Raw genomic sequence first — 9,845 nt, forward strand, 5'->3', positions numbered from 1 at the left:
AATCAGTGATGGGATGGCCAGGCATCTCGCAAATCCTACAACACTCGCTGTTATGTTCTACGGTCTTGACGGGTTCAATCCTTCTAAGTTCAATTTCCTCTACCTTCCTAGTGAGGGTTGCCATTTTAGCCTGAATATCATCCTGAGTACTAAGGTTGTAAAGGCCCCCGTGTCCAATGCTAGTAGGCTTAGGTAAAGGTTTGTTCATTCTATCCCCTGTATCCCATAATTGTGCAGTCTCTGCGAGAGAATCTAAATAGTCCCATGCCTCATCGGGTTGCTTTTCCAAAAATAGACCATTGCACATAGTCTCTATAAATTGTTTTAACTGTGGAGACAATCCTTCGTAAAAGAAACTAATGGTTCTCCATGTTTCAAACCCATGATGAGGACAAGAGAGAAGCAAATCTTTAAATCTCTCCCAGCATTCATAAAATGTTTCATGGTCTTTTTGTTGGAAATTACTAATGTGCCTTTTCAAAAAGTTAGTCCTTTGTGCGGGAAAGAATTTTTTCAAGAATTCTCTTTGCATATCATGCCATGTTCCTAGCGATCTAGGTCTCAAGGAGTTCAGCCATGTTTTGGCTTTATCCTTTAAGGAAAAAGGGAACAAGGTCAATTTAAGGACATCTTTCGATACATTTGGCACTCTAAATGTGATGCTAATTTCCTCAAAATCCTTAAGGTGAAGATAAGGGTTCTCGGATTCCATTCCATGATACTTTGGCAGCAATTGAATTACTCCTGGTTTGATTTCAAAGTGTCCTACGTTTTCAGGAATAATCATGCATGAAGGTTGACTAGTCCTAGTAGGGTGTAAGTATTGTCGAAGTGTCATAACTGGGGGTCTACCTTCATCACCATGGTGACTTCCTACATCATCAGAAAAATTTGCCATCTCACAAGGTGTGAGAAACTGCGAAGGAATTTCAAGGATGTGTCCTAAGGGATGATCTAAAGTTGTACGACTTAATCGACCGGTGTCGTCCCTATTCCAACCTAGCATACAAAATTTAATTAATTTTTTTTATATTTCTTTTTAAAAATAAATATAAATATAAGTACCAACTAAAGATACCCTAAAACTATACCCTAAAACAAAAATCTATTCACAATCAAACATGCAACTAAACATTACACCTCAATTTCTAATATTTTTTTTAAATTTCTAGACAGCTCCTAACTGGTTTGAAGAGGGCACCTAAGCCACCAATCCGGTCTAATGAACTGAGTTGACCAGGTAAGCTCCCAGGTAAGTGGAGGGGTCACGATGCGTTCGCAAAGGTCCCACTTAAAACCCACTTGCCTCGAACAGATAAACTGTCTCCCTTATAGGGACAAAGCTTGCCTAGACATCAACTAAGCCACAGAGCGAAATTGGTGCAACTTTCGGTGGTCTTCGTCCTATTGAGCTCGAATGTCCTTAGGGGCCAACGTCTAGTTGATTTTAGTTAAGCTTAGGATATTTATGCAATGAGGTGATTTTTGGGCTAAGGACAAGTGATGAAATCCCAACCTTATCTTTTTAAATGGGTTCAGCTCTTAGAATATTTTATGCTGATGCCTTATACTATATGCAACAATCGAGAAATTTTTTTTAATATTTTATGACATGACATTAAATTTCATTGAATAGGTGATCAAGCAAATTATTTCTTTTTTTAAAATTTTATGAGTTGACGTTTGAAATTTGAATTTTGAAATTTGAAATTTTAGGTTTTTCCTCTCTTTTTTTTTAATTTTTGAATAATCACCCTTGATCTTTTCTTAAAGTTTTTTTTTAAAATTTTCAATTAGCAACAAGGGTTAATGAGATATGATAACAATAAAATTCTGATTCTAAAACAATTAAATGCAGAAAATTAAAAATAGAAAGCAGTAAGGTTTCGTATTAATATAATGGTCTTAAAAGTTTCAGAATGTCAATCAGACCGTTCCGATGAAAGAAACATAGGTCCTGCACTTGACGACCAACTTTGAGTTCAATCAGACGGTTAATTACTTTGATATCAGAGTTTGATGTAGACTGTGCAGAGAATAAAAAAAAACGGCAGTAAAGAATTTTTTTTTTTTGTTTTCGAAAGAAAAAGACTAACTACTAAAGTACTAATTAAATCTAAAATTATACTAATAAATCAGCCGCTCCCCGGCAACGGCGCCAAAAACTTGATGCAAAAATGAAATTGTTCTCCCAAGTGCAGGAGAATCGCATAAGTAGTAAATTCTCGGAAGTCCGAGGTCGAATCCTCAGAGAACGAAATATATATGAGATTATTTAATATAATTTTAGATTAATTAATTCAATAAATTTGTGGATTAAAATTATGTTTTGATTTTCAGAAATTAAAATCGGGGAACAATATAGCAATAAACAAAGTTTAATAAAATAAAGATGGTAGGGATCTGGAATCCCCCTTGACGATATTGCATCCAAGAAATAAACTCTATGGTTCTTGATTAAAAATGAATGGTAGGATAGATCTAATCATGGTATATGTTTCATGAACATATGAACTCAATTTCTAAGTATTCGTCGTGCTTTCTACGTCTATGACGAATCAAATACTAAAGCAATCCATATATCAATAATCATAATCCATTAAAGAGCTATCTACGAAATAACTATGCATGGATCAAAACATATCAGTAAATATAATTCATTCAAGGCAAAAGTTTAGAGTTTACTTCAAAGAGCAATACATCAAAGGTTCCTCCATCTCCCTCCCTAAGAAATCAGCCCTCCATTAACATAAAAGAAAACTCCCTTTTTTTCTATTCTTTTTTCCTATTCTTTTTGGAAACAGAGCATGCTCTGTTTCCCCTTTTTTTTTCTTCTTTGAATGGGGACTGAGGCTCTGTTTCACCGAATGAACTCCCCCCCTGTTTTCCAGCCGAGCAAGATATATCCAGCTTCCTCCCTTCCCTTCTCGCACCAGATGAAGATGAGCGGACCGGATGGACTTTTGAGGCGTTGATCGCGGGATGAGGCGGTCATCCAGGATGCGGATGCTGACTGGCCGCGAGATACCCGGACGCAGGATCCTGCTGTGATGCTGGAATGGAGATCTGATCGTGAACGGAAGGAGGATTGGAGCTGGGATCTGTTGGAATGCAAGGGAGATGAACCGTGGACGGCTGCGGGATGATCACACGCGCTGGGAGAAGCTGTGAATGCGGAAGAGGTGGACGGCTGCAGGATGTTGGGAGGTTGGGTAGCGAACGGATAGAGCTTGAGATGGAGCTGGGATGCGGAGATGCTCGGGAGATTGTGGACGCTTGGCATGCATCGTGGGTAGGATCTGAAGAGGCTGGGGCTCGGATGGATGCTTGAAGGAAGCTAGGATGCGTGGACTGCGAGGAATACGGAAGGCTGGGAGCTGATGTGGCTGGATCTCGGGAGAAGCTGGATCGTTGCACGCGGAGAAGACGGGAAGGAAGGGGGGTGCACGCGGACGCTGGGAGGTGCGTGGATGCGGACGGATGAAGTCGTAGATGGCTGCATCGCGGGAACTGGATTCTGGGAGGCTCATGGACGCACGGGATACTAGCGATGAAGTGATGCTAGGAGATCTTCAAATGGACGCACAAAATAGGGAGGACATGCTGCTGCTGGATGTGGCTGCACTAGTCGGCTAATGCTCCTTCTAGTGTGCAATTGGGATTGACACAAGCGGTTGGCTGGTCACCTGCAGTGATGTATATTTTTGGACCCAATGTGCATTTTAGCTTTGATTTCCGATCACCTGCACCCTACAAGAATATAATATTAATGCAGCACTTTTATCATTTTTTGTTAGCAATAATACTAATTTAAGTGATGTATAGATCGCACTTTTGTGCTCTCATCAGTATGCATTCAAGGAGGTTCATCAAAATCAATTCATAAAATATTCAAGGTATGCATCATATGATGGTGACTTTTGAATAAGATGCAAAATCTAGAGAGATTGATATGTCTAAAGCTCCCCCTCAAAAGATGCATTCTTCTTTAATCATTCTTTTCTTTTTGTTGAATTTCAGATGTTAATAATAAGCGTGAATAAAACTAAAATTCTATGATATCAAGAATGTAAAGTGATCTAGAGTTTTTCAAAATTTATAGCAATCACTCTTTTTCATCTTTCACGAACAAGTTATGCTTCCTCTTAATCTTTGAGAAAATGTACTGAAATATTAATAAAAAAACAATTCATTTGAAGCTCAATTTCTTTCAAAAGCAATTACATTTTCTTTCTTTTAAGAGTCATTTGAGTGAGTTAAAATGTTACTAGCTTTAGGAGCATTCACTTTCTTTTAAAAATAGCTTTTTTTTAGTGATGGAAGCAACAATCATGCAGAAAGGGATATAGAAGATCATTCAAGTGAATGTTTATAGAATTTAACTTCTTACTCATAGATTCACAGCAATGTATACATGAAATACAATGAATCTTTTTAATATCAAAATAAAGTTATATATTTAGAAACATTTGTTCGCAATCAAGATCATTGAAAAATACATCATTTAAACCAATTTTAGTACACTTTAAAGATAAAAAATGATATGTTTCAGATGCGTATCGGAGCAATCAACCAAGGCATCAAAATTAATTCTATTTTTCTTAAGTTAAGATTTTTATTTAGGAATCATATTGAGTTATTCTCCTGAATGATGTGATCATTGAAGCATATAACTAAGGTTACAAAGATGTAACGATATAAGCATTTTTAAATTAAGTTTAAGCTTTTATACAAAATCGGATTTTGAACTTCATAAAGATTTTCAATGAGACTTTCAAAGTTATAATTTGAAATATGTATCTTCCACATTGTAGCTCATCTTAAATCATTACGATTAAAAACACATATTTCAAACATATTAGAGCATATTCAGAATATTTGTATTTAATGTTGAGTTTTGGTACGAATTAGAACATTATGTACCAAAGTTAGGCAAGTTGAAAGATAAAACAAAATCAATTCATTTTGCCTAAATAGAGATATCCTTCTCTTCTCTTTTTTACAAATTTATTCAACTTCCAGATTTCAAAGATGATTGTGAGCGACAAATTTGAAATTTCTTTTCAATAATACCAAAAAAAAAATTTATGTAGTATTTCAAACATTCAATCAAATTATCCAAGCATGAAGCATTACAAAATATTGAGAACCCATAATTCAAAACATCATGCCACATGCAAAATATATTATGTGTTAAGTCATGCATTAAAATATTAAGAACAAGCCTGTCAAGGATCAAAATCAATTCTTTTCAAATAAACTCCCCCTATTTAAATATAATCTTGCACTAATTTCATCCTTAAGGTGTGTTTCCAAGTGATTAAAACTTGACTTGATTCTTCTTATATACTTTTATTTACTTTGTCATTCATTTCCGCATTTTTTTTGAATTTCTTTCCTTAACCAATTAACGAATATTTTGATTTTGTTTTTCGTTTTTACTTTCTTATGCTCTATACTCTATTTGCTCCCTATCCGGTGGAGTTGGAAGGGGCATGAGGTAATACCACTAGCCTCCCTCTTGTGCTGTCCCTAATATACCCTACATCGAATAGTTGGGCCAAATAGTGCTGGATACTACCACTAGCCTCCCCATTGGCACCATCCCTATGATGAGCAATATAGAAAGGTTAAAATGTTTACTTCAAACTTTTCCTGTTTAAGTGTAATTAATTACGGATTTTATCCCTTCCAAAAGAATGCTCACACAAGTCTCACAAATGTGCCGAATATATTATGCTTGTTTTGCTTTTTCTTAAGATTGGAGTATTTATCTTTACTTAAATTTTACTTCTCTTGAATAATGTTCATTTTTTTCTTTATCTCTCTCTCTTTTTGTTATTCTCAAGTAATTTACATGAAAGAGCAGAATAAAGAAATAATCTTATGTATCATATAGATGTATATCATGCAAACAATATTGTTATTATGCTCAAGAATTTATAACTTCTCACAAGTTATTTTAAATCAAAATTTTAAACATAAACTTATGTATTTCATGGTTATGACATGGGCAAAGATATATTTTAGTTTGGGCAAACCATGAAACAATTTCTAAAAGCATAAGTCAATCAATACATATATAGATATGATATCAAGAAATTAATAATTAAAGACTTTAATCATGCCATAATAAAATTTAAGTTATTGACTTTGCTCAGCTAATTTATGAGAGAGGTATCTAAAACTACCGATTCATTCTGCATTCTTCAAGTCAAATACCTACTAGATTTCTTATGTGTAAATTTTTGGCTGAAGAAAGTCTTCTTTCTTGTTTGCATGTGAATGTTTATTGTATCTTATGTAGAGGTGTCCTTCAAGTTGAAAATCTCTCATTTTCTTGCTTAAGGATCGTGCATTATTAACAAAATCTTTTTCTTTCTTGAAGGAAAGTCATTAGTTTCTTCAAGATATAAAACATTCATACAACATATTTCTTAACTAAATGACTCAATATAAGATATGACAATAATTGAATGTTGAGTCACTTTACTCAAGAGATTGCCTAAATATAAGCAAGCACATGTCACTTGAACTAAAGAGATAGTTTCATTAACCAAGATGGTTCAAGGACAAGCATGTGAGGCAATAGGAAGATTCATCAAGGTCAAACAATTTCTTGTTTTCAGAATCAATTTAGCTTAAATTCTATTTGCTTAAGATAATTATCAATAAGACATGCTAGCTAAGTTTTAATCAAATTATCTTAAATAGTTGTTTCTATTAAAATTCAGATTATGATTCATTTGTTATCAATAAAATATGATTCATTAGAGTTAGATTGAAGTCTTGCACAAGGGCACATAATGAGCATACAATCTGATCTACTAGTTGTATGATAAAATAATTATTCTATCATGCTTCAATACAGCTTTAAAACAATAGATCTACCTTACTCATCCTTTTCAAATTCTACAAGATGGGGTCATAGACATACCTTCTTCTTGCCAATCTTCTATAGGAGTTTTCTTATGAACTAACTTTGGTCAATGAAGATCCCCTTTCTTGTTTGTCTTAATTTGAAGTTCTAGAGAAAAATGTTAATTCATTCATCATACATATTTCAAACTCACCTTGTATGAGCTTAGTAAAATCTTCATATAAATCTTCATTAGTAGAACAAAAAATGATGTCATTAATGTATACTTTGAGCAAATAAAATATCACAAATTCTTCTTTTTGATGCATAGATTTATCACTATTACTTTCTATCAAAAAAGTTACTCAAGCTTTTATATCATGCTTTTGGTGCTTGTTCCAAATCACATATTGCTTTATCATATTTGTAATGAGTGTTTTCAAATAAGGTGGTTATTTTACATAGATCTCTTTTTTTAATGAAATAACCACATAGGAGTGCATTCTACACATTCATTTGACAGAATATAAGGCTCATAAAGCAAGCAAATGATAATGGTGATCTTTACTTTTGATCATGCAAGAATTTCATCAAGATCTATTTCATCTTTTCTTGATTGAATCTTTTAGTAGTCACCAATTTTTCTTCATTAAGTGCATTTCTGAAAAACTCAATTTGATTCTAATTATTAACAAGTTTTCAGATTTTATCGGCAAGATTTTAAATTCTATCTCTTTCAAAAATGATTTAGTTTAACTTGACAAATTATAATCTTGTTCATTCTTCTTAAGGTGTTTTAGTTTTAGATTGTTATATGTAAGCAAAGAGATTAACCATATACATATATAATCTGATTTTAGTGACTTGATGAAAGATTATTAGTCTTATAAAGAATAAAATAAATTGATATTTCTACAACTAGGATCTTTTCATTGAATATTCTATGTGCATTGCTTGATGAATGATATCCGAAGGCAGAAGTATCTTTATCAGATTTGGCATTATTTTCATAAGAACATATCAAGCATAATATGTACGACTGAAAAATATGAAAGATATGCAATAGTTTATTTTCTATTTTTTAGAAGATCAAAAGGAGTTTTCATCAAAAATAGATCTAATAGAAACTATATGTATGATAAGCAGTGATGATAGCTTTTAACAAAAATTATTTAAGCAGATGACTATCATACAACATTGTCTTTTTCATTTCTTCAAATATTCTATTAACCCTATTTTACTTATGGTGTTCTTGGTGCAGAAATAATTGTATTCAATATTATTTTCTGTACAAAACTTAACAAGAAATTGGTTTTCAAAACTGTGCCATGATACTTCTTTATTTTCACAGTTTGCAAACCTTTTTCATTTGAACCCTTTTGTGAGTTCGTGCCAATGCAGAAAATATTTCAATTTAAGTGCCAAGAACAAAACCAATGTTAGCTTTGAGAAATCATCCACAATTATAAAATTAAAAAACTTATCTCCTAGGTTCACAATTCTAGAGATCCAAATAAGTTATTATGGAGAATTTTCAAGGACTATGAGATGGAAACAATGTTTTCAGATTTAGAAATGATTCTAGTCTGTTTTCCTAGATGATATGCATAGAAAACTTTGACCTTGCATAAATTAATCTAAGTAAACCAATGACAAGGTCTTTTGAGATTAAGTTCATACTAGTATGAGTTGATTTTATATGCCAAAACTAGCTTCTTTAATCTTGGTATTCATAATGCATATATCTAAAAATATAGCAAGTTCACATTCTTATGCCTAAGATCAATAAAAGATAATGCCATTGATAAGAACTCTCAATCATGCATATAAAAAATTCATAGAGTTATTCTAGAAGAATTGATTTACCAAATTATCCATCTATAAGTAAAGCATAATATAGAAAGATGGAGTGATTTGGATATATTTTCTTTTCATACCAAAAATATTACTTATATCACAAAAATGATTAATACTTGCAAGTTATGTTTTAATCAACTAATAAAATAATTTCAATACGAGAGGATGCAAGAATTACTTATTTCATTATTTCTTTCATTTTAATCACTCTTCTTAATTACATTTTAAATTCAATTCTTTAACACGTGTCTAGAGCACCCATTGTTCAGATAACATCTTTCATTAGAACCTTGGATAGCTAGACATACTTGCTGAAAAATAATCATGTTTTCAACTTAGGAACCCAAGCTCTTTTGGGTCCTTGCAGGTTAGCTATAATTATTCCATTTAGAACCCATATTTTCTTGATAACTATTTTGTTTATTAGTTTGCATATTTTAGGATTACAAGGAATGTATTTCTGCATACTCTTGTTAAATTTAACAAACATAGATTTAACATAAGTAGATGATGATTTTTTAATTTTCTGTTTTGTTCATTAGGTTCATCAGATTTTTGAAAAACTGTTTTAGGATGATCAGTGGAGGATTTAACACATATGTTATTAAAGACTTTTTGTGTGTACCAAGGTTGATATCCTAATCCAGCCTTTTCAAATTCAGCTCTTTGATTATTTATCATTAAGTTCAATTTTTCAAAGCTGATAGTAAATTTTTCAACTATAGGCTTAAATTTGTTAACTTCTTTAGTTAACCTTTCATTGTCTTCTAAGAGCAATTCATTGTTTTTCTGAATTATATCATGGCTTTCAGCAAGAGATAGATTTTTCTGATTTAGCTTTTTATTCTTTAAACTAAGTTTCTTATATTCTAAGTATAGTTCAGAAAAAGCATCATAAAGTTCATCAAATGTAAAATCAGATTGAGTTTCGGCATGTACTTCATCTTTGAATGAGAAATCACTTTGAGTTCTAGTATATACCTCATCTTCATGCCCCACAAGGCAAAGATTTTCAATTTCAGTTTGCTGTTCTTCTTCTTCAGGGCTTGTTTTACTAAAAATGTTAGTGCATTCATATTTAACTTCAAGCATATTCCAGATTTCCTTAGCAGTTATGCAAAAAGATATG

General features: G+C 32.5%; 1 pseudogene; it reads left to right on the forward strand.

Annotated features, from left to right (window-relative positions):
- The first annotated feature begins 377 nt into the window (after positions 1 to 377).
- On the forward strand, positions 378 to 475 carry LOC120106630 (small nucleolar RNA R71; annotated as a pseudogene).
- The last annotated feature ends 9,370 nt before the right edge of the window (positions 476 to 9,845 follow it).

The sequence above is a fragment of the Phoenix dactylifera genome, chromosome 6 (assembly GCF_051530095.1).
Source record: "Phoenix dactylifera cultivar Ajwa chromosome 6, Ajwa_hap1_PhDact_Kaust_v1.1, whole genome shotgun sequence".
NCBI classification, from domain to species: domain Eukaryota; kingdom Viridiplantae; phylum Streptophyta; class Magnoliopsida; order Arecales; family Arecaceae; genus Phoenix; species Phoenix dactylifera.